Source organism: Leuciscus leuciscus, assembly GCF_965113295.1.
Source record: "Leuciscus leuciscus genome assembly, chromosome: 24".
Lineage (NCBI taxonomy): Eukaryota > Metazoa > Chordata > Actinopteri > Cypriniformes > Leuciscidae > Leuciscus > Leuciscus leuciscus.
This window is the reverse complement of record NC_138723.1, coordinates 12393659-12420307: the sequence shown is the minus strand read 5'-3', so window position 1 is coordinate 12420307 and position 26649 is coordinate 12393659.

The window sequence follows — 26649 nt, the reverse complement described above, 5'->3', positions numbered from 1 at the left end:
GAAACAGATCTTTACTCATCTCACTTTCACAAAATAAATGCAGTAGAAAGCATATACATGCACAGGTGAAATACACTGAAAATTATATGCATTTAAAAATTTGGTCGGGTTGAAGTCATCCCACCGGATCTTCTGCATCCACTCAGCCCGTACCGCAACGTCAACGGGGAATGCATGAAAGCTGACTTCTTTTAACGTGACGAAATGGTACATAACGGCACACAACGATGAAGCGCTGAGGCTGTCACCCTCTGAAAGGCAAGTCACCTCTCTTGAATCCTAAAAATGGTCACGGTGCATTTTATGCAAACAACTCTAATCGTAGTTGTAACTCTATATTTACAGTAGGCATAATTGTCATTGCGTATGTGTATGCAGCATGAGTCAGATACAATCTTCTGTTCGTGAACAGTTGTATTTCATTCATTAATCTGACTATGCATCCGTGCATTTAATTGCCATTGGCTCGTGTGATAGTAATATGGATCTTAGTAGTATTTTAAGTGATAATTGATTCTATAAACAACTATAAAAGATAAATTTCGGCTTTCTCCGGCTCCCTGCACCGGGCGTAATGCGAAACCGGAAGTGTCTAAGCACACACTCGCTGATCCGAAATCCAAAATGGCGGCCACGTGCAACTAGCCCATTGAGGAGACACATCAGGTTTGAGAAGCATACTTGGCCTGGCCAGAACGGGGCTTCTAGGAGTAGACTAATGCCGTCCTGACCAACTCTCACAAGACCTCCGAGGAGCAGAGCGATTGGGGAAAATATGTAAATGTGCAGCCTCGGCCATGTCTGTATCAAGGCATCCAACACCACCGCAGCTGGATGCGTGAGGGAGAACCAGAGCGGACAGTGTAATGTGTCTTGAGAAGCAAACAGGTCCACTTTTGCCTGGCTGACAAGCACTTCTGATCTGACAAGCACTTGGTGGCCCCTGAGATCTTGAAGGAAGTATTTCAGAGCCAGGAAAACAGCCATCATCTCCAGACAGACCTTGAGTTGAGTGACTATCTAGGATCGCTCCCCAGCCCATGAGGGTAGCATCTGTCATAAGAGTTTTGCGACGACAAGGCAACCCTGGGACCCTGGGACAAGAAACATTGCTCTTTCTACATCACCAGGGTACGAAAACACTTGCACATAACCCTGATCAGTGTTGGGGAAAGTTACTTTGAAAAGTAATGCATTACAATATTACTCCCTTAAAAAAAATTACTAATTGTGCTACTTAGTTACTTTTTAAGAAAAGCCCCTGGGACCTGGGCATGGCCAGGGAGAAATTTCTGGAACGCCGCCGCCTGTTTCTTTGCCTCCTGAAACCTCTCGACAACTGAGGTAACAGTGTCGCCTTTGTACTTATCTTTTATACCCGACAAATGTAACCATAGTTACCTCTCAGTGGCCACCAGGGCTGCCAATGACCGACCTATAGCTCTTGCTGTCTCCTTAATGGCACGGAAAGACAAATCAGCTCTTAAATTGAGTCCGGGCTCACTCCCTTGCCTTTATCTAGGTCCTTGAACAGGTCAGCCTGATATGCCAGCAAGATAGATATCATGTGCAGACATGTTCCGGCCTGACCTGTCGCTGTGTAAGCCTTACCCACCAAGGCCAAAGTTGTTCTACATGGCCTGGTGGGTAATGCCAGGGCCTTGAGGGGCAATTCCATGTCAGGGGAGATATATCTCGCAAGCATCTTTTCTACCTTAGGCATCGGCCCATATCAGTGTTCATCTAACCCTTATTGATGAGTAGTTCAATACTCAGGGGCTGAAGACACGGGCAGAAAATGGTTTATTCCATGACCTCGACTCCTCGGTGTGAAGATCAGGAAAAAATGGAAGGCCCCGTCGCGGAGGTTGTGCTTTATTAGGCAGGAAGTGTTCATCTAATTTGCTTCTACAAGTCTCCTGTCTCTCGGCCGGCCATTCGATATTTAAACTGGCCACGGTGCAAGTAATAACATCCACGAGTTCCTCATATGCAGGGTAGGGAGGTGACGAGTCCTCTATCTCCCCTGCCTCAAAACTGCAACTCATCCACCTCCTCAGATACCGGGCCTTCACTCAGGGTGGAAGAAGCCGCAGAGCGTGCTTCCGTATCCCGAGAGAGAGCGCTGGATGAGGATTGATAAAAGGCCAGGACCGTCTCAAATCCCTCCACTAAATCCATCTGCGATCCCCATGATCGGAGTTGCTACACTGCCTCGGCAGCAGCGGGACCCTGAAATCACACGCTATGGGATGATGTCTCGCCGTGCCCTTGGACATTTCACACATGCTTAGAGACGCAATCACACAGAGGCGTTCCCATAGCGTCAACATCTGATGCAGCATGGAGTTCCCTTGAAAGGGTACAAGGAAACCGAATTAAAAGACGTGACAACCCCACCTTAAACAGAAACAAACACAGATAACCTGTTACAATATCTAAGAAAGCTATCCACTAAGCACCTTTCCTTGTTGCCATGGCGTTAGAGGGACTAATGTAAGATAAATTGTCCACTGCAGCCTTAACACTCCCATATCAGCCTGTTTTTTGGGTCATAAAGAAATGATTTTCTGATAGCTGCTATTGTTTCTTTTCACAGTAATCAATCAATATATCAAGACCAAGTATTGTTTTGGCATCAATCATGTTTCTGAAGTAAAAAATGCCAGGCGTATTGAGTCAAGAGCCAGTAATGTGGCTCAAAAGAGTGTTTTGCAGAGAAGTCCTAAGAGACGGCTGTGTGCACACAATGACACAAAGCATGTGATTATGTTGATGTACAATTATCTAGGAAATGACTGGCTTCAGGTGGAGATGCTTTTACTCTCATTATTAGAGAAAATTTGGGTGTATTAGTGGTGGGTTTTATCAGAATCTTTGAATGGATTAAAAAAAAACATCTTTTTGTGCATAAAAATATGTAATAGGCCATTTACCCACACTGCCAGAACAACCTGTCGCTGCTTATTTTGTCAAAGTGTTAAAACGTTTGTTGAGGGGAAGGTTTGGTTTTTATTCCATTTTATTTAAAAATGCATTTAGAGTTAACATGCCAAGATGTTCTTTTAACTCTGAGACGACTCAAGACTTAATTTTTAATCATCAGCGGTGCTTGCTAAGGCAAGCATTAGTATTTCAAACATAATGGGAAGGCGTTTTTCAAAATATTAAACATAAGTCCTACAAACATGAATGATACCAATTATGTGTCTGATTTAAGAAAAGATTTACTATTTGTTTCCAAGCAAACAGATTTATGATTTTGCTTGGTGGAAGATTAAACAAACAAAAACAAAATCCTACATGATTAATATCTTTAAAAAGGGGGCGGTGGGGGCATATGCTAGTGTTAGTATATGCATTAAAACCCTACAGATTGTATAAAATAAAATTCTATTAAATTAAGAGTATTAAAATTGTTGGTATTACAAAATTAATACATAAAGATTTTACATTAAATATTGTTTAAAATGGTTGAATAAAATAAGGAGATAAGTTACATTATTTGAAATACTTTCAAGTTCACTGGAGGTCATTCTAAACAGCCAACAATATTATGTTGTAAGTGAAAATATCTGTTTATCATACTTTATATGTGTATTATGTACTACAGTACTTTAAAAGCATCCCTTGAATTTTAATGAAGAATTGCTGGCTAATTAGCATGTCAGATTGCTGATAGCCAGAGATCTCAAACAGCACTTGTAGATCATTTACGTGGTGAATGCTACTACGCATCGTGACTCATGACATAATCAAGGCTGTGTGTTTCAAAGATCACATCACCGGTCTTGTTGAATAAAGAGCCCTTTAGTGAAATTGCAATAATTTACATAATATGTCTATATGTTTTACCATTGCAGCATTTCTCAACCCATAGTTCGTAATTAACATCAGAAAGACCATAAGTTCCTCAAAAATAGACCAATTTACAGTATATACATTAATAATGTCAACAGCAATAATAATAAAAATTGCATTGGGGGAAAAATAAGAAAAAGCTTGATTTACAAGCAGAGTAAAAAAAAGAATGAAAGAAAACTACTTTTTTTCATGGTGCACCATATGGCTATGCAAAATATACAGTGTGACTTAGAATACCCATATCAACTCAGCATGAAAACAAGGAGCAACAAAGAGGAAAGGGATGTCATTTCCATATGAATGACTCTCACGCTGTAATTTCAGAAACCAAATCTTTCGACATTTGAAAGTACACTGATAAGTGCCTTCATGATAATGGCTGAAACATGTTCAGCCCACTGTTTAACCCTCTGCTACACTTTCATAACTACTGGAGTGTTATCCCCGTGCTGTGCGACTGATTTTTTATGTTTTATTTTTTTGTACATCCATTGTGGAACACAAATGCATGATATGCATGCATAATACCATATTAACATCATTAGCTGCATAATAGAGATAAGTGTTTGTCTAAACTACGTAAATATAATCTGCAGAGCGTTATAATAACAGCGCTCCATTTCAACCACATTTCCTTATCGATAAATCTCCCTGAGAGAGTCAATTAACTGAGTGTTGGACAAGAATGTCTTTTTCTTTTGGACTAAAAAGTGTGATGACTGTGTGCGGTCTGCGCCACGAGAACCCCAGTTGCCAGGCGATAGATGAAGCTGGAGAGATATGCGGTCATTTATGGAGAGAGATGTTTATTAAATTTAAAAGATGATAATGGAAATGGTGAGAGGAAGGAAAGATAACGAGTGGGGAGAAAAAGGGAAACAGAAAGTACATCTGTCAATCAATTACTGCAGGATTAATTGAGGCAGAAAACGTACAGTAGATACAGTGAGACGTCAGTATGGAGTGCAACAGCATTGGTTCTAGTAGAAATCCCTTTTATGTTTTCATAGACAAATATATATATATATACTTTTTTTCTTTAAATTTTCATATTCTTTTTGCTTCTAATCAAAGAGTTCAATGGTGCAATTCATCTCAGAGCTGGTTGGTTTTGGTTCACGGATAAATCTTTATTGAAGAATTATTTCGAATCCCTGTGGAGAAAATGAATGGGGAAACTATTTCCAGAACCAAGACCAAGAAAAAGTAGTTGGTCATTGTTGCGCTGTATTGCAGAAATGTTGAGTTGAAAGGAACCGTACCCTTTGAGAGTTGCGTGGTCTGTTGTATTGTGTAATAATGAAAGAAAAAAACCCTATGATGTCTCCTCGCACCCTTTGATCCACCGTGCAAGGTCTCCTTCTCTCGCCAAGTTATTTAAATAATTGTGGAAACAGAGCTTTTCTAATGCATGATGGATGTAAGCTTGCATTGCACAGATTGGGTGCATAAGTGTTGGATGCGTTATATTGAGACTTGAATAGGGTAAGCAGCTCTGGCAAGTACAGATAATCATTCCTTTCCTGACTCAAATCATTTATTTGTACATTTATAAGCGTTCCAGATGAATGTTGAGCCTACATTTTAGGCTAATCTTATAAGGGAAATATTGCTGTACGGACTTTTATTCACGCAACGTCGACATAGCTGGATTCTGTTAAAGCTTTTGTAATCTTCAAAATGTATTACATTTATTTACACGTAAGTGCCCTTAACTGCAAAATTCTGAATTATATTTATATTATAAATATATAAATAGTTTCAATTACATTATACTGTTACTTGTACTATTATTTGTATGTTATATTTTATATTTTTGTCTTTACTGGGACAGTGTATGTAGACCTGACAGGAAAAAAATAAATATATAATAGAAGTAACAGTAATAATACTATTATATATTATAATTTTATTATTATTATGCTTTTTAGTCACTTTTGTAGCCTGATCGTAAAAAAAAGAAGAAAAAAAAGAAGTTTACTTAAACTGGTTTTGCACAAAATTTTATTTTGTTCATTTGTGTGTGTGTGTGTGTTTGTGTGTATGTGTGTGTGTGTGTGTGTGTGTGTGTGTGTGTGCGTGTGTGTGTGTGTGTGTGTGTGTGTGTGTGTGTGTGTGTGTGTGTGTGTGTGTGTGTGTGTGTGTGTGTGTGTGTGTGTGTGTGTGTGTGTGTGTGTGTGTGTGTGTCTGGTGTAGAGACCTTTCATTTACATTTTTCTTTTCCCATGTTAATATCAGAAATGTATTTTTTTTTAAATGAATGCTGTCAACTTTAAGTAAAACTGCTGTAATGCTTTTTGCGTATTGCACCTACAGAAACTGCAAATGATATATAAGTGTGTCAGCAGGTATAAGCGTCTGCCATTTATTCTTACTGCGTGTTGGCAACCTGTGGACTACCATCGGTGACTCTTGACAAAAGAAATTAAGGTCTTGTGTCGCGTGCCGTCACTTTGGTTCAGATATGTTAAATGCTTGAGTGGATGTGGTGCGACACCGGAAATTAAAAAGCGTGCAATCATGCCTGAAGGACTTTTGAAGAGCAATAAAAGCGTTGCAGAAGACCTTTAAAGATTCAGCTCTGAGAAATTACATTGCACGTTTTACGCTAAGTGCTAACTTCACATTGCATTTGGAATTTGAGCACTAAACAAAAAAATTTGCATTTCTTTTCTAGAGGAAACTGAATTAAAACTTATAGTTTTGGTTCTGACTCTTACAAAGACATGCTTTACTATATAAATGACCTTCTCCTTTTCATTTACATAGCTGCAATCAAAGATGCAATCAAAGCAAGAACTCATCAATTTTCATGTCTTGATTCGTGTCACACCACTCTTAAGATGTACTATATCATCATTTTGGGGTCAGAAGCAGAGTTAATGGATGCAGGTATGTCCTGCACATCAACATATATCATTGATTAAAGTTGTTTTAGAGTGATGACGGGCTCCGATGATAATGGCTCCTCAGAAGAATCATCTTGTTATGATAGCATTGTTATGACGTCTATGCAAGTAAATCGTTTTGATTGCATCCAATGTGAATGCTGTTGGCTAGTATGTATGCCTGGCCAGAAAAAGAAAAAAAAGGTCTCTGTTTGGATTTAAATTGGCAAATGCTTTAGAGTTAATGACTGGATCATTATTGCAGTGATTATGTTTCTAGCATGTTATATGTTTGGCAACAGTTCTTCTAACCCTAATTGATAGCTTTGCATTTCTTAAACAACCATGTAGGAAGAACATCATGGCCATATTCCAGGATGACAATGTCAAGATTCATCAGGATCAAATTGAGAAAGAATGGTTGGGAGGAGAATGAAGAATCATTTTCACACATGAATTGGCACCTCTGAGTCGAGACCTTAAATTCATTGAAAGTCTTTGGGTTGTGCTGGAGGAGACTTTACAAAGTGCTGGACTCTTGCATTGTCAAGACAAGAACTGGATCAAGAATTGATGCACTTCTTGGTGGAATTAAATATTGTGATGTTATCATCATGAAGAGGTGCATACATTTTTGGGTCTGATGAATCTTGACATTGCCAAAAAAAATTCTGTGGTCATATTTTAATATTCATGTGTCTTTATAATGAGTGTATTGCAGATCTGTGTTTAATTGGTTGTTGTCTCCCCTATATTTTTCTAAAAAAATATTTGAAATATATTTGATTTGAAAAATATTTTCTTTCCCCTTGATTTTTGTAAAACCAAAGTAAATTTGGGTTTGGACAAAATATGGTAGCACTTTATTTCGATAGTCCACGTTAAAAAATGTACTAATTATAAGGATCTTTGCAAATACATGTCAGTAGACTGTCAACTTAATATCTGCTAACACTTTATTTTTATGCTCCCCCAACAAACATTCTACTGACTATAAGCAACATTGCAACTACATGTCAACTTATTATACTAACCTTAACCCTATCCCTAACTTAACAGTCTACTCTAATGAGAGTTAGTTGATGTGTAGTTGTAAAGTTACTTCTAGTTAGTAGAATGTGGACTATCGAAATGAAGTGTAACCCAAAATACATTTTAAATCTGAAAAATGTATGTGATTAAGCTTTTCTGTTTAAAACATAAATTTGAAATATTTTGACTAGAATTTAGGAGGTTTGCTCATGTGTTCAAGTCCATTTCTCAATTAATCTTCTCTTTTTTTTTCTGTAGCATAAGGAATTAGTTCTTGATTTCAAAAGTTCTCCTTAATTAGTCAAGTAATAAAACCTTACCACACACTCTCCAAGCCTGTTTGTTGGAGCCGAAACTTGGCACTATCTCCTCATCGCCAAATAGTTGGACCCTGAAAGCACGAGATCGATTGCAGCCCTTTATAGCGTACAGTTTTCAGTCAGGGCAGCTCATGCTGTAATGTTTAATTAGACAGAATCAACATGATTAATTTCGCTAATTAAAAGTTAAATGTATTGATAAATAAATAATGTTGACAGATTAAGACTGTAAATGACACCCATTTCATGTTTAATTAAGCAGATGTTTGGAAATAATCTACAGTGTCTCCCTGCACACGAGGGGCTCTGTAAATTCATTAGAGTACCTGCTGCGGCGGGAAGTTAAACATTGGGCTTTTACTTTTAAATGGGAAATACTTAGAGCTATACTCGGGTAACATTAGTGAAAAGCAAATGCTAAAACTGCTGAATTGATTTTGCCTTCACTCAGAATCTATAAATGTATAAACTGCCATCAAATAATTCCGGAATCTCAAACTCAAATTACCTGAGGGTCAGTAACACTGGCCAGTTTAATAGTCACAACAAAGAAATGTTTCAACGACCATGAATTTTAACTATTGGCACAGAAATATGGTTATTGATGCATAGACAGATTTTTTTCAGAGCTGAATGCCTCATCTCATCCTCGTATACTGCTCTGCATGTTTAGCGGAGTAATGACGCCTGAGATGAACTGCAATTTTCTCCTGCAGATGAGGCAGGTTGCAGTCCCATTAACAGAGCAGAAACATCACAATGCGGCTGTGATGTAATGATCAGCTGTTTAATACATGGGAAAATGTGGACCGGATTTAAAGATTATGTATTACAAAATCTCAGTTGGTAGTTTGAGACATCTGAACTGAATAATTCCCAGTGGTTTTCTTAAATGATTTTTTCTTCTTTTTTTTTCATTAATAGAGCCATTTCAATCATGACAACTGATTGAGTCCTAAACCGATAATCAGTTCACTCATAACAAATCTTGCTCACATGCGTCAAAAGTCAAAACAGATATTAAACACTCAATACTAAAAGTGAGAACCCTCAAACTTGTTCTCTACAACAGTACATTTGAATGGCCATGAACCGTTGGTGCATTTATCCTCCATAATCAACAGAGCTCAGTCCAACTGTACTCACTCGTCTGTATGTTCGCGATGGCAGTCCAAGGTCCCGAATAATTGTCTTCCAACCAAAAAAGAAAGAAAGAAAAAATATGAATGGAACAATCTAGAATCGACGATGCACGATGAATCAGTCCTCCGTTAGCCGTGGGTGAATTCCTCAAGCAGGCCCGAACGAGTCCTCCTCTCTCCCGTGAAATTTCCGATCCAGTCCTCACCGCTTGAAAGTTCGGAACGAATCGTAACCAAACTGGTCAGCTACTCAGATCGGACAGCACAGGCTATCTCTCTCATTGGAAGTGGATCGCCCATCAATCAGCAACAGCACATAGTATACTCTCATTGGTTAAAGGTGCTCTAAGTGATGCTGGGAGTGTTGACATTCGAATTGTTGTCAAACAAAAAGGAGGCTAGCTAGACCCTCCCTCCTCCTCATCCCGTCTCCTCCCTCCTCCCCTCCCTTCCGGCATAAAGGAAAGTCAAAGTAGTCACTAAAAACAAAGTTAAGTTTTACTGATACTTCATTCAATGTGTAATGTCACCAAGTTAGATAAATGCTTTTATATATTGCAGAACAGAAGGCAGAAACAGAGAAACATTATCTTAAAATCGTTTCGCCACCTGAGGTTATAACTATAACGTTAGCTCCCATACAAGGACGCAATAATAGCAAGATAACGTTAGCTTCGCGTTTCCCAGTGAGCATAAACAACGGCGGAGGCGTAAACAAATTTAGTCAAAGTTGTCAATAGCCTATAAATGAACATTCAAATCCATAACAAACTGTGGGTGAAAACATTAATTCACACAAATCGTCGACCTACTGTGAATTTGCTTGACCATTTACAATAGAGATTGATCGCTAGCTGCTAGAAACATAACGTTATATGTTGTATTCACCAAAGCTAACGCTGACTGGATAGTTCTAGATAATTACATCCTTGTGTTGGTTTGGCGAACATTTTGAACATTTGGCGAACATTTAGAAAGAAAAATGGATTTACCTGTTCTGCAAAAACAGAGCAACTGAATGTCGAATTGGAAGCCCTTCTGCCGGCGGAGTTCTCGCCACCTTTCGAGGGTTTTTCCGATGTAAATTCAGGACTTCGCGCATTCCTTATCCTTGTCCCTTATCCTTGTCCCTTATCCTTGTCCCTCTTCTTTGCAATTTGTTCATCGGAAGGTCGTCTCTTTGGTCGTGTGTCGGCCATAATTCAAACTTCCCTCTTCATGCTTCTCTCTCCTCCACACCCCCTTCATGTGTACGCGCACTAACCCCCAAACCCCACCCTCAAATACTTCTCGCCAGTTATTGGCTGGAGCACTGTTTGTTGTGTTTCGTGGTACGGGTGAGCCCAGTTTGTTTTTGTTGCCGTTTGTGGAGCCTGTGGTGTCTACAGAGACCGCATTTTTTTACAGTGTGTTCAGGGGACAGGCAGCTAGCGGATAGTGAGGAGATGTTTGCTGTATGTGACAAAAAAATTTTTGGCCTAAAAAACGCCTGACATCACTTAGAGCACCTTTAAGAGCAGGTGCATACAATTTCAACACATTTTTACCTAACTTAATATACACACTTGTTACAAAGCTTACATTGACAAAACTTTTAAACAATTATTTATTTATTTATTTTTTTGAAAAAGGAAATAAATAAATAAATAAATAAAAATAATAAAAATATATAAAACTCACTATTTTGCCAGTGTTTTTTTGTTTTGTTTTGTTTTGTTTTGTTTTTAGCACCAAATTTTTAAAGAGGCTATCTACTTAACTAAGTTAAGTAAACTTAACAAAGAAGATAAGTAACTTTAACTTGGCCAGTCAAAGTTTGTTGTCATTTTACTCAAACAATATAACACTGAATTAAGCCATGCTTTTAAACGTGTATGCTTTACTTGGAACATCTATAAATAATACAGTAGACATTGAGTAGACAGCATATCCACATGATAGAAGTAATGTGTTACCTAAACACAGATGCCTCAACTTGGTACAAAATACACAATAACAATAACATTCGTTGGATAATTTTTGAGTATGAATGTCATTTTGAGTAGAAAATGAACTCCACATGTCACAAAACAGTAAGTTACTAAACATAACAACAAAAGCAATGATAATGTATGCATAATAATGTAAATACAGCAGGAAAACAGTGAACATGCAACCTCATTTATTATGAATCAGTTCAGAAAGTTGTATAAAAGTTGAGTTGGTTTTACTTCATTTTATAATATTGATATTTATACATTAATTTCTACAAGTTAAATTGAGTACTAATTACTTTGTTTTTGAAATTCTTGCCTGAACTAACTTATTTAGGTAGAAATCCCATTTGTTTCACCTGTAATATATACTTCAACGCATAATCATTTTTAGCAGTGTTTTAGTATGTTAATGAATCTGGCATTGTTCTCCCACGGATTCTGCAGCAGCTGCTGGAGAGCAAGTATGGACTTGCTACTGCCAGTAGATACACAGACATGCTGCTGTGAACATGTAAGATATGCTGCTGCTGCTGCATGAATAGACATACATAAATCCCATAGCAGATCTAGGCAGGTGGAGCTGGGGAGGTGGAGGGTTTCAGAGGAACTCTGATAGCATGTTGCAGGACTAGCCTACAACGAACACTGAACCAGATTTAAATGTTGAGCAAACAATCTCATTGGCTTGTGCCATGTGGTAATGATGTGATTGCTTGAAGACTGCATGTAAAGGACCTATTAACCTACACCATCTAGAGTTTCATGACTGAATTGGATACTAATATTAGTCAAATGTATATCTTGATTTTGGGATCTAAAAATCTAAATTTGTAATCAGAAGTCATTATGAAGAGCTCTCAGCCATGAAGACTTTTTGTACGGATGAATAAAGCATTTTATTGTTCAAAGTGTGCAATTAAAAAGCAAATTAGTTTTTTTTTTTTTTTTTTTTTTTTTTTTTTGGGAGTGGATTTCTACACATTTAATCCCTCTGTGCCATAATAATGATGCCGCTTTTGTAAACTCCAGATTATTTCAAATCATCATTTCAGACTTCCCCAACTATGATGCTTTGTTGGTTGTGTTCCTCAGGGATTCAGCATTTATTTATTTATTTATTTGGCTGAGAAACATGATCAAAGAACTGGGTCAGTCAGGTTCATCATTCATATTTCAAGAGAAATGTTTCTTTACCACCTTCAAAGTCTAATTTATTCAGCATATGCTAGGATTGAACTGATAAATTGAACTTTTCACATCACAGCCAGCAACAATTACCACTCTGGGAATTGACGTTCTTCTCACTATAGGAGCCTTTAAGAACCCACTGTAGATAGTCTCTTATTTCATATTACGACACTTGCGGACTAATTATCTCCAATTATCTGTATTGTTTTTAAACAGGCAAAAAGATAAAAAGCTTCATTCCCTACTGTCAAATTGGCGAAAATCTGTCCTGCTGTGCTTCTCAGACCAGGCCGAGCGTGTACAGCATATGACTAACATTTATGTCTGTATAATCAGTTTATTTTCAGCAACTTCCTAAAAAAAGGATTCTTCCAGCGGGCAGGATGGCTTTTAATAAGCCAGCTGTTAGGCCATGACAGTAAGCGATCCACACAGACTCCAGCGCTGATTCTGTCCACAGTCTTTGAAATGATGAAATAAATCCCTTATTATTTTAATACAGCGCAGCCCCTAAGGACAGATCAGACTACATGGGGGAGAGTAGGGTAAGATGTGTCTGTGAGTAATCTAGCAAACTGCACAAAATTTGTCATGTTACTATTTCTTTTAAAAAGGACCCATTGCATACAGCTGCCCATGACTGAGAGCAGATACTTTTATCATGCATGTTGGTAAATTTCCAACGTATAAAACCGTGTAATTTTTTGACTAAAGAATTAATGTTCAATTGCAAATATATTTTCATTTATGATTATTTTGATTTTATTTTATTTTTATTTCAAAGTTTACTTTTCATGTCCTCACTGTAAAAAAACTAATGTTTTAATTATTATTTTTATTAAAGCTGCAGTCCGTAGTTTTTCCTCTTTGTCGCCATCTCTGTTTGAAATCTGCAATTGCAGTTGTTCCCAGAATTATCAACTTTACGTGGGTTGTGCCTCGGCACTACACAGCGCGGATGTTTCCAATGTTTTGAGGAGAATGTGCGGCTGTCAGTCCCTGTGCCGGTGGGAATACTGTCATTCGGAATCACAGATTCTACTTTTTGGAAGTATGACCAACATAAGAATTTTCACCGGAAAATGTTGTCTGAACAAGTAAGTAACATCTACTTTTGTTCTGACCAACTAAGGGAAAAAAAGCATTACGGTATATCGCGCTGATTAAATCTAACGATCGCTTATCATATCACGTCAAATCATGCAAATGATACTTTGTTCTCAAATTGTTAATGTTAACAACATCAGCATTGCGTAAATCCATTTAATGCGTATTAGGACTACCTGTAGTTCAGTTTCCATTTCTGTGCAATCTAATTTCTAATTGTCATACCAACAAAAAATGAACTGGTACTCTTTGAAAAACAAACACACGTATCTGTAATCAGATGCATATTTATCCTTGTTTTCGCATGGGCCCGGCTGCAGTCTCTTTTCTTCTGTAGCCACTCCAAAGTCCGAAGTCTTTTGCATTTTACAACGGGTGAATCTCCAGTTGTCGATTGTCGCTTGAACCTTTCTGGATCCGCCATCAAATTAATTAGTTTAATTATATCAAGAGCTGTGAGAAAAGGCTATAAATCTCCACCTCCAGCATCCTCACACGCAATATAGCCTACTAGCCGAGACTCCTTCTTTATGTGTACAGATGTGACGTAATGACGCAAAGACATGCTCGAATTTCCCGCGGAAATCCACCAGTACCACTGGAGTTAAAAACATTATTACAAGCTTACTGTTTTGAATCGAGCTAGGCAAGCAGATAGTTTTGAACACTGGCTGGTTATGTACTTGCTCAAAAATGTATTTGGGATAATTTTTAACACAAAAAAGTTACGGACTGCAGCTTTAAATGATAATATATATTTTTTGGATACACTAGACTAGCACTAAGCACTCTTAGAAAAAAAAAAATTCAATGGGGTTCAATATAGAACCCTGGGTTCTTGACTCAATTTTAAAGAACCATTTATGTAAAAAAAAAAAAAAAAAAAGATCTATAGGCCTATAAGGAGATATGTCTTAAATTATTTCATAAAGTCCCTGATGTACTTACGGCGAAGTTCTTTTTCGTTCTTTGGTTTAGGAGAAAAAGAAATTTGAAATAAAATAAAGACAGCAAATATGACAGCAATGAGAACACAGTAGTTATGAAAGCATCTGATTACAGTGATGTGGATGTCATTGGATGTGGTTGTTTGCACCTTTATTTATATACCACTTTATAATAGATTGTTTAAAAGCAAGCAGCTTTACAGTATAAAAAAATATATAAAATAAAAAACATGTCAGTGTCTCATTCAATTAGAATTACAACTTAATATTATACTATAAAGTGGCTCTTCAGTGTGTTCACGTCCGACCTTGAGGGACTGAAAAGAATAAATTAACCGGAGAAGATTTCCATGTCAAAGAAGGTGGAGCATCAGAGCCAAACTTGTTCGAGTTTAATGTGAGACCAAATATTCACTATAGGGTTCAAATCTGGACTTTGACAGATGCCAAAACATGAGCCTGATGGACTTGTTCTCAAGCCACGTCTTGGTTGTCCTTGCAACTTGGGCAGGAGTATTGTCTTGTTGAAAAATAACATCTGATCATTCCTCTTTAGAATTTTTATTTTATTTTTTCATTTCAATGGAAGCAAGCCATTCTGCAATAACCTGCTCAACTCCAAAGCATTAAATGACTTTTCTGAGTGAAGTAGCTCACCAATACCAGCAGTTGAAAAGGCTCCCCACACAATGACACTCTTCCTCAATGCTTCACTGTGGTAGAGATGCATTTATTATTTCTCGGCAGATTTTCAAAGACCGCTCAGGAGCATCACCATGCAACTCGTGTTTCATTGTGATTCATCGCTCAGCAAAAAAACTTAATTCTGTCTTTGATGTTTTTCTGAGACAGCAATGGATTTTTAAGTAGTGCATTTGCTTAAATTTGGCTAATTTCCTGACCAATAATTTGTGGTTGAGACCAGTAAAAGTTTTTGTGTTCAGCCATTTGGGGGGTTTTATTTCATCATTTGTTTTACTAAAAAATATTCAGAATATTAAACATTTTCCTTGGTGGTTTATGGATATCTTTTAAGAGACTGTGAATAATGTGCAATGAATGCAACACTGAATTATTAAAGTGCTGGGGTCAGAATAAAGGAGCATCTAAGTTCAAAAGAAAATCTAATTCAGCCCAAAAGATTTGATGCTTTGTTACATTAAGCTTAAGGGGGGCTCTGCTTTTCGCCATCTCTTTCTTTCTTTCCCTTTTTTTTAAGGTCTTATATTTTACGTAGGCTGATAAAATCCTTTCAGATAGCATCATACAAATAGGATATGTAGTATTTGGACACTATGTCTAGTTCAGTTTCACTCTGAACACTACAAAACGGGCCAGTTTAGAAAGAATTCCAAAGGAAAAGAGAATCCACTCTTATATCTGTGTAACATGTTCTCCAGACATGCAACAGTCCATGCATGGATGAACTATGTCGGATATGGCAGGACATGGTAGATTTATGGAATTCTATGATCCCATGTCTTCAAAAATAAAGCTGTCCCTTGAGTTTCCTCCATTTTTGGCCCAAGCGAGTGGAATCAGCAAGCACAGACAGTGGCTCTTGTTGAGAACTCCCTGTGGTTTCACGCATGAGCAGAACTTGTAGGTCAGCGTGTCTTACCAACACCATCAGTGATACAAGCTTCTGTCTGTGTTATCTCTAAAAGAGCAAGACCAGATACCAATAATTCTCAAGTGCCCCATAAATCATGCATAGATAGGTCATATTTTATCATGCATGCGTGTTCCACCTTCAGATTTAACGTCGTATAAGCAGGCCCGCACGGAATATGCGCCTGCAGAATTCCATTTTCGTATTTCACGAAGTTCCCTTGTGTGTTCATTCATTAAATATTTTGATTAATTTTATTATACTTTCAGCCACCACATTAGGCAATCATTAAAACATGTTTAAATCCATTCCACATATCTTCCCCCAAAATCTGCAGAAAAAGTGTGTATATTCCATCTGGGCCGATAGGCAATGTATGATCAAATATCAAACCTTGACCCAAAATCCTGAAGGTCTGTACTATTATTATACAAATAAAACTATTACTACTACAAATATAAATAAATAATTTCGGGTTGTCACACAAATGAAAATCATATAATTAAAAATAATTATATGATATGCTGACAAGGGAAATTATTTATTTTTGGTTCATCAAATCAATCATTGACCCCAAATCCTGAAGGTGTCACGACGGGATAAATACAAAAAGGTGCGAGGACTCAAGTGCAGAGAAATGATATTTATTTATAAAAGAAAACCAAATACAAAACAAAACCCACGAGGGGGGAAAACATAACCAGAAAATACACAATCAAAAACTGAACGAGAACTTACTGGGGAATCACAGGAAACATTAGACAACGTACCAACACAGACTGCAAACAAGAGGGAACTAATAAAGGGAAACTAATCAGGAGGGAAAAGGTGGATGAACTCAAACAATAATCAGATAACAAGGGGGAGGGATCAGACAATAACACGAGCACATGGCCCAAAATAACAAAACACCCATGTGCAGCACAAGACAGGACAGGCATGTGACATTACCCCCTCCCTACGGAGCGGCTACCAGACGCTCCATAAGACCCGGACGGGAGGGACAGACCAGGGCGGGACGGGAGGGACAGAGGGAGGGACAGACCAGGGCGGGACGGGAGGGACAGACCAGGGCGGGACGGGAGGGACAGACCAGGGCGGGACGGGAGGGACAGACCAGGGCGGGACGGGAGGGACAGACCAGGGCGGGACGGGAGAAACAAAATGTCTGGGACACCAGAGTGGCCCACAGGGTTCGGGAGGCCAGGACGGAGCAGGCTGTGCAGACGGCCAGAGTGGAGACCTTCCCTCGGGCGGCCAGGGCGGAGACCTTCCCTCGGGCGGCCAGGGCGGAGCAGACAGTCCCTCGGGCGGCCAGGGCGGAGCAGACAATAAATCGGGTGGCCAGGGCGGAGCAGACAGTCCCTCGGGCGGCCAGGGCGGAGCAGACAATAAATCGGGCGGCCAGGGCGGAGCAGACAGTCCATCGGGCGGCCAGGGCGGAGCAGACAGTCCATCGGGCGGCCAGGGCGGAGACGACCCCTCGGGCGGCCAAGGCACAGGAACAGGCACCACCGGCTCAGGAACTGGAACAGACACCACCGGCTCAGAAGCCACGGGTTCGGCGTTGGTCATCCTCTCCAAAAGCATAGGCTCGGCAGACGTGACGTGAACAGGCTCTGCAGCGGCCATCCTGTCCGAAGACACAAGCTCGGCAGGCGTGACGTGAACAGGCTCGGCGGCGGCCATCTTGTCCAAAGACACAGGCTCGGCAGGTGTGACGTGAACAGGCTCGGTGGCGGCCCTCTTGTCCGAAGACCCAGGCTCGGCTGGCGTGACGTGACGTGAACAGGCTCGGCGGAGGCCATCCTGTCCGAAGACACAGGCTCTGGATTGGCAGACGTGCCAGGTCACTGGGGTGGCGCCGGCAGGGTGAGCAGCTTGGGCGGGGCCGGTAGGGCGAGCAGCTTGGGCGGGGCTGGCAGGGCGAGCAGCTCGGGCGAGACCGGCAGGGCAAGGTACCAGGGCGACGCGTCAGGGATGGCAGTGACCTCCGGGATGGCCTCCGGGTTAGGAGCCACCGGACAGGTCATTGAGGGGGCCTTTCTCTTCCTCCTCCGTCTCCGGACCACCGGAACTGGGACCACCGGAAATAGGACCACCGGACTCGGGACCACCGGAACTGGGTCCACCGGAATAGCCACGGAGGGGTTCTTCCTTCTCCTCCTCCGTTTTGGAACCACCGGAACTGGGTCCACCGGAACTGGGATCACCGGAACAGAGACCACTCCCCTGGCAATCCTCTCCCGATGGCGAATGAGGCCCTCCACCATCGCCTCAAAACTGACCCGATCAAATGCTGATCGGATCAGCCAGTCCATCGGTTCGTCAAGCGCATGATTGAATAAGTCCTTACGAGCCTCCTCGCCAAGATTCAGCCCCTCAGCTGCGCTACAGAACACGTGACTGAATTCTCTCACCCCCGTCCCCTGCTGACGGAGGGAGACTAGTTCCTGAAATCAGAGAATCCGCTCCCAGTGCGGACAGGAAACTGGTTGCGCCCCCTTTCTCCGCTGAGTCCTCATTTGGTTGGTACGTTCTGTCACGACGGGATAAATACAAAAAGGTGCGAGGACTCAAGTGCAGAGAAATGATATTTATTTATAAAAGAAAACCAAATACAAAACAAAACCCACGAGGGGGGAAAACATAACCAGAAAATACACAATCAAAAACTGAACGAGAACTTACTGGGGAATCACAGGAAACATTAGACAACGTACCAACACAGACTGCAAACAAGAGGGAACTAATAAAGGGAAACTAATCAGGAGGGAAAAGGTGGATGAACTCAAACAATAATCAGATAACAAGGGGGAGGGATCAGACAATAACACGAGCACATGGCCCAAAATAACAAAACACCCATGTGCAGCACAAGACAGGGCAGGCATGTGACATTACCCCCTCCCTACGGAGCGGCTACCAGACGCTCCATAAGACCCGGACGGGACGGGAGGGACAGACCAGGGCGGGACAGGAGAACACCCATGTGCAGCACAAGACAGGACAGGCATGTGACAGAAGGTCTGTAAAATTATTATTATTATTATTATTATTATTATTATTATTATTATTATTTTAAAACTACTACTGCTATGACTACGACCAATATTATTTAATATAATTATATTGTTATTATTATTGTTGTTATGTCAGTCAAATAAAAATCAAATTAAATTAATTAATTAAACAGTCCATATTTGAATTACCACAATAATACTGATGACACCCCAATTATAATTGTATTTAATTATCTTTATTTAATTTTATAATTATTTAATTTGATATTTTTTATTTGATATTTCATTTCAGTTCAGTTCATGTCATTTTATTTTTTTTAAATTATTATTTTATTTTGTTTTAATTATTTTATATTTTATTTTTTTATTTATTTTTATTTTTTATTTTTTTATATTTAATTTGATTTAATTTTTTATTTATTTTTTTATCATCAGCTATATGTGCAGTATTACAGCGCTCTGCTGCTAGAGTTTTCTAAAGCATGTGATGCGTTTGTACAAGTGGGTTCAAGAGACTTTCTTTAGGTTGTATCATCATTTATGAACCAGAGCTTTTGTAGAGAACGTTTTCAATGACAAAGGTCGCATCAAAAACCTTGGCCTGTAGCATCAATCCCACTGTGTTCTTACACTGATGTAGTGTCGCCAGCTATTCTGGCATCTCCCTTTCACCTTTACATCTTCGCAAACAAGTAAAGACAAGGCGTAAAACAAAGGAAAAACAAAGAACGTCCATCAGCATAACACGTGAAGCGCACCACAGACCAGAGAGGTCGATTCCAACTTGAGAAAGCATCTTAAGAGTACAAAAAACAACAACACACAGCTGATGTTCACCTTACGTGGCCTTGGGGACAAATTATAATTTCAGGGAGTAAAACAGCTCGATTTTCCAAATGAAAGTGTAAACAAATGATGGATGGCGATAATCTGAGCAGTCAGTGGAGCACAACGAATGGCTAAACGCCCACACAGCCATGTTTGAACACTGAGAGGATATCAGCAGGAACAGAAAATGGAGGCCAGGAATAACTGATAGATTCAACAGAATTCAAGGTGGCTTTCAAAATAGCAAGATGTTAATGATGAGGACATTTCCTTTTTAGGCTGTAAATGTTGCAATGTTTTATTTAATACATATTGAAATATACAGTAATATGCACACACTGATAATAATAATAATAATAATAATTTGTCAAAAAAATACTGGAATCAACTGAGTTAATTACATGATATGCACATCATGCTCATCAATTTTGGCTGAAAAAAGTTCAGAGACAATACATTTGTTAGGTTTATGTTCTGTTTCGTTTTCATGGTTTTCCTGTGTTCCCTGTTCCTGTTTCGTATTAGAAAACAGGTTTTCAAAGTGCAAGTTTTTGAAAACAATACCATTATCATCTCCGTGTAAACTACAAAAACTCGAATTTGCAAAAACGGTGACGTCATGTTCATGCCTATCACGTGTTCAGTCTATAGGTGCGTAGTGTTTCTTTACAAACTGGCATCGCCAACTACTAGCCTAGCATGAATAATACAGACTTTTTAGTCATTTTCAGTGTGAACGGGGATCATTTTGACAATGCTGTTTTCTGAGCGCGAACAATGCAAAATAATTTTTATTTTTTTTGTACATTGTTGTTATGTAAACGTACCCTTAGGTGCTGTTCACACAGTACTAATTGGAATTGTAGTTTATATATTCTGACTGTGCTATTTCATTTAACACTATGCAATTGGTTTCCCTAAAAAAGTTTATTTTATTTTGTTTTATGAATATGAGTATTTATGAGTGTAATGCACATAGGCCAGTAAGAGTTGTGCGTGTAAACCTCACTCCCCTGGCCTCAAGAGGAGTGCTAGCGACTGATGCTAATGACTACGGTGTTTAGCATCCTTGTTAGTACACCCGCCTCCTACGCCGGAGACCACGGTTCAAATCCCACTTTGTAGGACCAGTTATACAAACGGTATAATGTACAGGTACAGACAATATTGTCGATATAAAAACTTTTTCAAGGTGAAATTGTTTTACATTACTGCACATTTTAAGTCTGCGTATTTTAGTCTGCTAATAATTAATAACTTCCTAATAATGACTTACTTTTGTGCATTAGCATTTGAGGCAGGTAATACTCTTTCACTTTAATAAAAAATAATATTCATCTAAGTTCACGTCACTGAAGTATTTCTCTCACCATGTTGTCCTGTCGCAGTAACTGAAGATTTCTGAACTATGTCGGAGTTAAGCCCAATCCTGCACACAAAGCCCTCACCTCTGAGAGCAGATCCAGACAGGGGCATCGGGATTAGGGTAGGATCTGACCTGGTTATAATCACAGAAGAATCCAAATGGATATTGCACAGACAGAAAAAAAAAATCCATTTGCCTATTTTGTCAATGGTGGTATTAATCACATAAAAAGCCATTATGTGAATAGGGCTTTTTAATGCTTAAAAAAAAAATGATGTTCCTCCCTCGTTTTCTCTCTCTCACACTCTCACTCACACTCTCTCAAATCCTTATGCAGTCTATTCACAGAAAACAGGTCAGTAGGTTAAGAGGAATTTTATGAAACAAAAACACTCTCTGATTCAGATGCAGTCTTATTTAATTCCCCCTTATAAAACAAAAGGTTCCAACTATAAATTCTGATTGGGATGGGCTGCATTCAAATGTGAAAATTGTCAATAAACATAAAAGTTGTGATGTAATTCTTGTGAAGCTTTATAGACATAATACTTCATAACAAAAAAACAAAAAAAATCATATATTATTATAAAGAAGCTTAGAATGTTTTAGAGCAGCTCAGTAACTGTGGGGACGGGGTCAGCAGTGTGATATTCAAATAACATGCAAATCATTCTTTGACTGCTGTAGTCAGATGGTGACCAGACAAGGAGGGCCGCTGTATCTCTTAGGTTTGTCAGCAGATGGTGGGAAGTCAGACTGATCTGTGTGGGAGACAAGATGGAGAGAGACAGAGAGAAATGCATAATCATTGTTTTATTCTTCCAGTCTCTGCTGCATCTGCCTAAGGGGCATCTTAAGGAACTGCAAATCAATACAGACCTCTCATTCACACTCTAAAAAGCAGCTCTGTTTATCGAAAACACGCGACAGACAAACAAGAGATGTTTAAGACATTGCCTGCTCTCTCCACTCCGGTTCCCATTATTTATTTCTTGTTTTTGATGAAGCTGCAACATTCATTCAAATGTTAAGTATCATTCGAAAGCTTAAACATTCAAAATTCCTCCTGTGAAAAATGTTGAAATTGGACATTGAGTTACCATGAAAACGGTGCTTTAGTAGGCTCAATTTTGTGATATCAACTTCAAATTTGTAACACAACTTAGTTAAACATTCAGCTTCGATTTTATAGTCCAAATTAATCATTTTTTAAATGTTTTGTTCAGTCTGTAATTTACCGTTCAATGCTAACAGGTAATTTTTTTTAATTATTATTATTATTATTATTATGTCTTTTGCAGGCATATGTGTTAAATGTATGCTCTGTCTTGTTTATATACAACCCAAACGTGACAGAAGATCGGACCAAGACAGTTAATTTATTTTTTTGAGGTGTTTTTTTTTTTCCTTTGTCACCATGGACATTCCTGCTGTTGCCCTGCTATGCCTGGAGCAGAAGGACCGCTCCCTGGAGTCTCACACCAGGGATTTCTTGGAGTTGGCGTGCCTAATGCACTATCCCGACTGCCCGCTATGCATGTTCTTCATCGCCAGCCTCAGCAAGCAGTCCCGGGTACGCCTCCCAGGGAGCGGTCCTCGTGAAGATTTTGCCGCATGTGTGGAGTGGGTGCTGGTAAACACCAACTCGGCATTCACTATTGGCCACGCAGAGCCTACCAGCACCCCTCCACCAAACCCAGAGCCCAGTCAGCCAACACCCAGCCAGACGGTACTAAAGCCTGATTCCACTGCAGACACGGAGCCTGCGCCTGCCGTGTTCCGCCCCGGAGCCTGAGTCCAATATTATGTCTGATCAGGTGCGTGAGTCGGCTACAACAATCGTTGCTGAAGGAGTCCTTGTGGAGTTTGAGCGCATGGATCACCCTGGTTCCACCTCAGGATTTCAGGCTACCGGTTGTACCTCTGCCTTCCATCCCTTTGGCTCCACCGAGCGCCGCTTTCCCTCCAGCTCCACCGGTATCCTCGGTCGCACTGTCTCCGCAGCGGTCTTCCGGATCTCCGTCTCCGCCTCGGTCCCATGAGCCGTCAGCTCAGCCATGGCCCTCCAGACCCTTGGTGTCACCCTGGCTCCGTGTCTCTTCAGCTCCGTCTGGTTCTCCATCATGGCCGGTTTCGTCACAGAAGTTCATACCCCTGGTTCCACCGACCATGGCTCCTCCCTTCTGCTCCTGGCTGTCCCCTGGCTCCTCCCACCCTCCACTCCCCCATTGGGCTAATTCTTTGGACTTGTTTTTGTTTTGCCCTTCCTCTGCTTCTCGCCCTCATCCAGAGCCCCTGCCCACCCTCCACAGTTGTTCCATTTATACGGCGCGAGGACACGCCTTGCCAGGAGGGGGCGAACTGTTACATGTGTGCTCTGTCTTGTGTGTTTTTGGTTCAGTCCCTGTGACCAAGTTTTAATTAGAATGTCAATGTCATTCACCTGTGCCCTGGTTATCACTTATCTCATTAGTTCTATATATACTCCCTGTGTCTTTCAGTCCTTTGTCCGATCTCGTCAGTGTATACTATGTTCCTGCCTTCCTCTGTGTTTGTCTTATGGATTATCTAGTAAAGACTTGATTTGTGATTCATCTTATTTGCCGTGTGTTTATATACAACCCATACGTGACAATATGCTTAAAACTGTTTTTTTTTTTTTTTTTTTTTTTTCGAGTACGTCCTTTTTTGAACAAAATGGCATGTTGGGTTGATGCCACAGTCTTTATACTTAGTGAAGTTCACCCAAGAACAGCTTACTTATAGTTGTCTCTTCACATTACACAGATAAAGGAGAAAGTATTTTACTATCGAAAAAATTACACACTTCACCTTTAACTCAGGAAATTGAAGCCCCATGTGTCGTAAGTAGTTAGTTGTCTCTTTCTGTCTCTCTCGTTCTCTTGGAGACGCCTTTGGGACACAGTGGAGGACAAGTTGTATTGTCAGACCACACATACATATATATATATATATACACTCATGCACCACTGGTCATGCGCCTGGCAGGGATGACAAGGAGAAAGCAAGGTATGAGCCATTCCCCAGCTAAACACACGGACACGCGCACACACACATGGATGCGAATCTCAGCACATATAATATATTCCCTCTACTGTCATCTTCATTGGCTTATGGATTTATTGAGGCTTTAGTTGGAGAGTTCCAATAAACCGTATTTGATAAGGAGGTGTGGTCGACCTAGAAAGGGAGGGGGATGGGAAAAGTGTTGGGGATGATAAAGGGGATTACATGGTAAAGGTGATAGCTGTAAAGGAAAGGTGAATAGGTTTCATGTTAAGGACGCGCTTGATGGTTATTTTCAGTGCATATTGTCATGTAAATTGGACTGGTTCATATATCATTTCCATTCGAAATGGAGATTCCCCTCCCTGTGGAATCAAACCTGAGAGAATGTGTTTGGATCCGGCTCCTTCCGGATCTAATTCCTCTTGCGAAATATTTTTGTTGGAATATAAGCCTTTCGGTAATACTAACCTCAGCCCCAACTTGTTTTTAGCCTCTGAAGCAAAATTGGGCTGAAAACTGCCCAAAAAGAAAGAAAGAAATAAAAGAAAAAAAACAAAAAACGGAACAGATAGAGAAAAGTGTGCTGCAAGCAAATACTCATGAATGTAGTTTATAAAAGCATAAAAACACCTTCACATATACAGTAGCAGGTGTCAGTCTCATCCAGGCAGAAGTGTATGGGGCATTATCATGGTGTGCACCCCCATCATTGAAGTGTAAATCCAGAGGTAAATATGTATGGGGAAGGGACATACAGGGATTAGTGAGAAAAATCCATTACAATCCTGGGCCTGTTACATTGTGTGTGTGTGTGTGTGTGTGTGTGTGTGTGTGTGTGTGTGTGTGTGTGTGTGTGTGTGTGTGTGTGTGTGTGTGTGTGTGTGTGTGTGTGTGTGTGTGTGTGTGTGTGTGTGTGTGTGTGTGTGTGTGTGTGTGTGTGTGTGTGTGTGTGTGTGTGTGTGTGTGTGTGTGTGTGTGTGTGTGAGATGTGTGCATGTGAGCGCTCTATGTCTGACCTCCTAGCTATACACTTAGATTTGATTTGTACTGTATGTTGTAGAAAGAATTATATCAGTCTTAACCGAACCGTGCTGTGAAAATCACATGCAGAAGGATAAACTTAATTGTATGAAACTTATGCATATTTAAAAAAAATATTTATCATACAGCAGCATTGCTATTCATATCTGAAACAGCCTGTTTTGACCTAATATATATAGACAAACACATAGGCACACATAAAGTATATTATATTGTATTAGTCACGCGTGGGTGTATGCACATCCACGTAAAATAAAAATTATACCAGACAATGAAACACAGGAAATTGAGGGCTTAAATACATAGATGATGATTTACTGAAATAGAACAGGTGTAGATCTAATTAATAAACAAGGAAACTAACTAGGAACTCAGTCAAGTCAAGTCAAGTTATCTTCATTTATATAGCGCTTTTAACAATGTAGATTGTTCCAAAGCAGCTTTACATTGATAATAGGAAATTTAAAGTAAAGTGTTTTGGCTTTATAGCAGCTCTAGAATAAAGTTATTGTCCAGCTAAAGTTAGTTTGATTGATTCACTTCCATCGCAACGATCATTAGTTATTAACTTAGGGGCCGCTAACACGACACCGTTTTAACAGAAAAATCTTAAGTTCTTTCTGCGCAAACTTCAAAACTGCAAACCAGTGAGAACGCTGATGGTGTGCACATGCACATTACGAGTTCAGTCTATAGGTATGCGCGTTTGAATATATGTGCGCAGGCGTGTAGTCCTTCCCTACAAATCAACCCTCAACATACTACTTGTCTGGCCTTAAAATTAATAATACAGAATTTGTATCGCTTCCATGTAGCCGAACAAAAAGCAAGAAAAAATTGAATATTGGAAAGGTTTTCATTGCCAGAGTGAGGCTGAAAACAGACATCAAACTTTCTTTGCTTCTTGCTTGACAGGTAAATACCATGGCTCCGTCCGAAATCACATATTGAGTAGGTACTTATTTCGAATAAGTAATTACTTCATGACTGCCAAAAAAAGTACATTCTATATGCTATGAATGTAATCTGGACGTACTACATTCATCATGTTGTCATTATCACGTGACCTATACGTTAGTGGCGTCCTGTCGCTGCCATTCACAAATCCTCTCCCGTGACCTCATGGGATAGTAAAGAGTCCATCGTATGCAAACTTCAGAATCTCGCCGGAAGAATTAGGTCACCCTGGTACTTTTTGCCTACTCTTTTATGAGTACTGTGCATTCAGACATTCTTATTTTGTCACATTCTGTTTTTCGTTTAATAATTATCGCATAGGGAATTA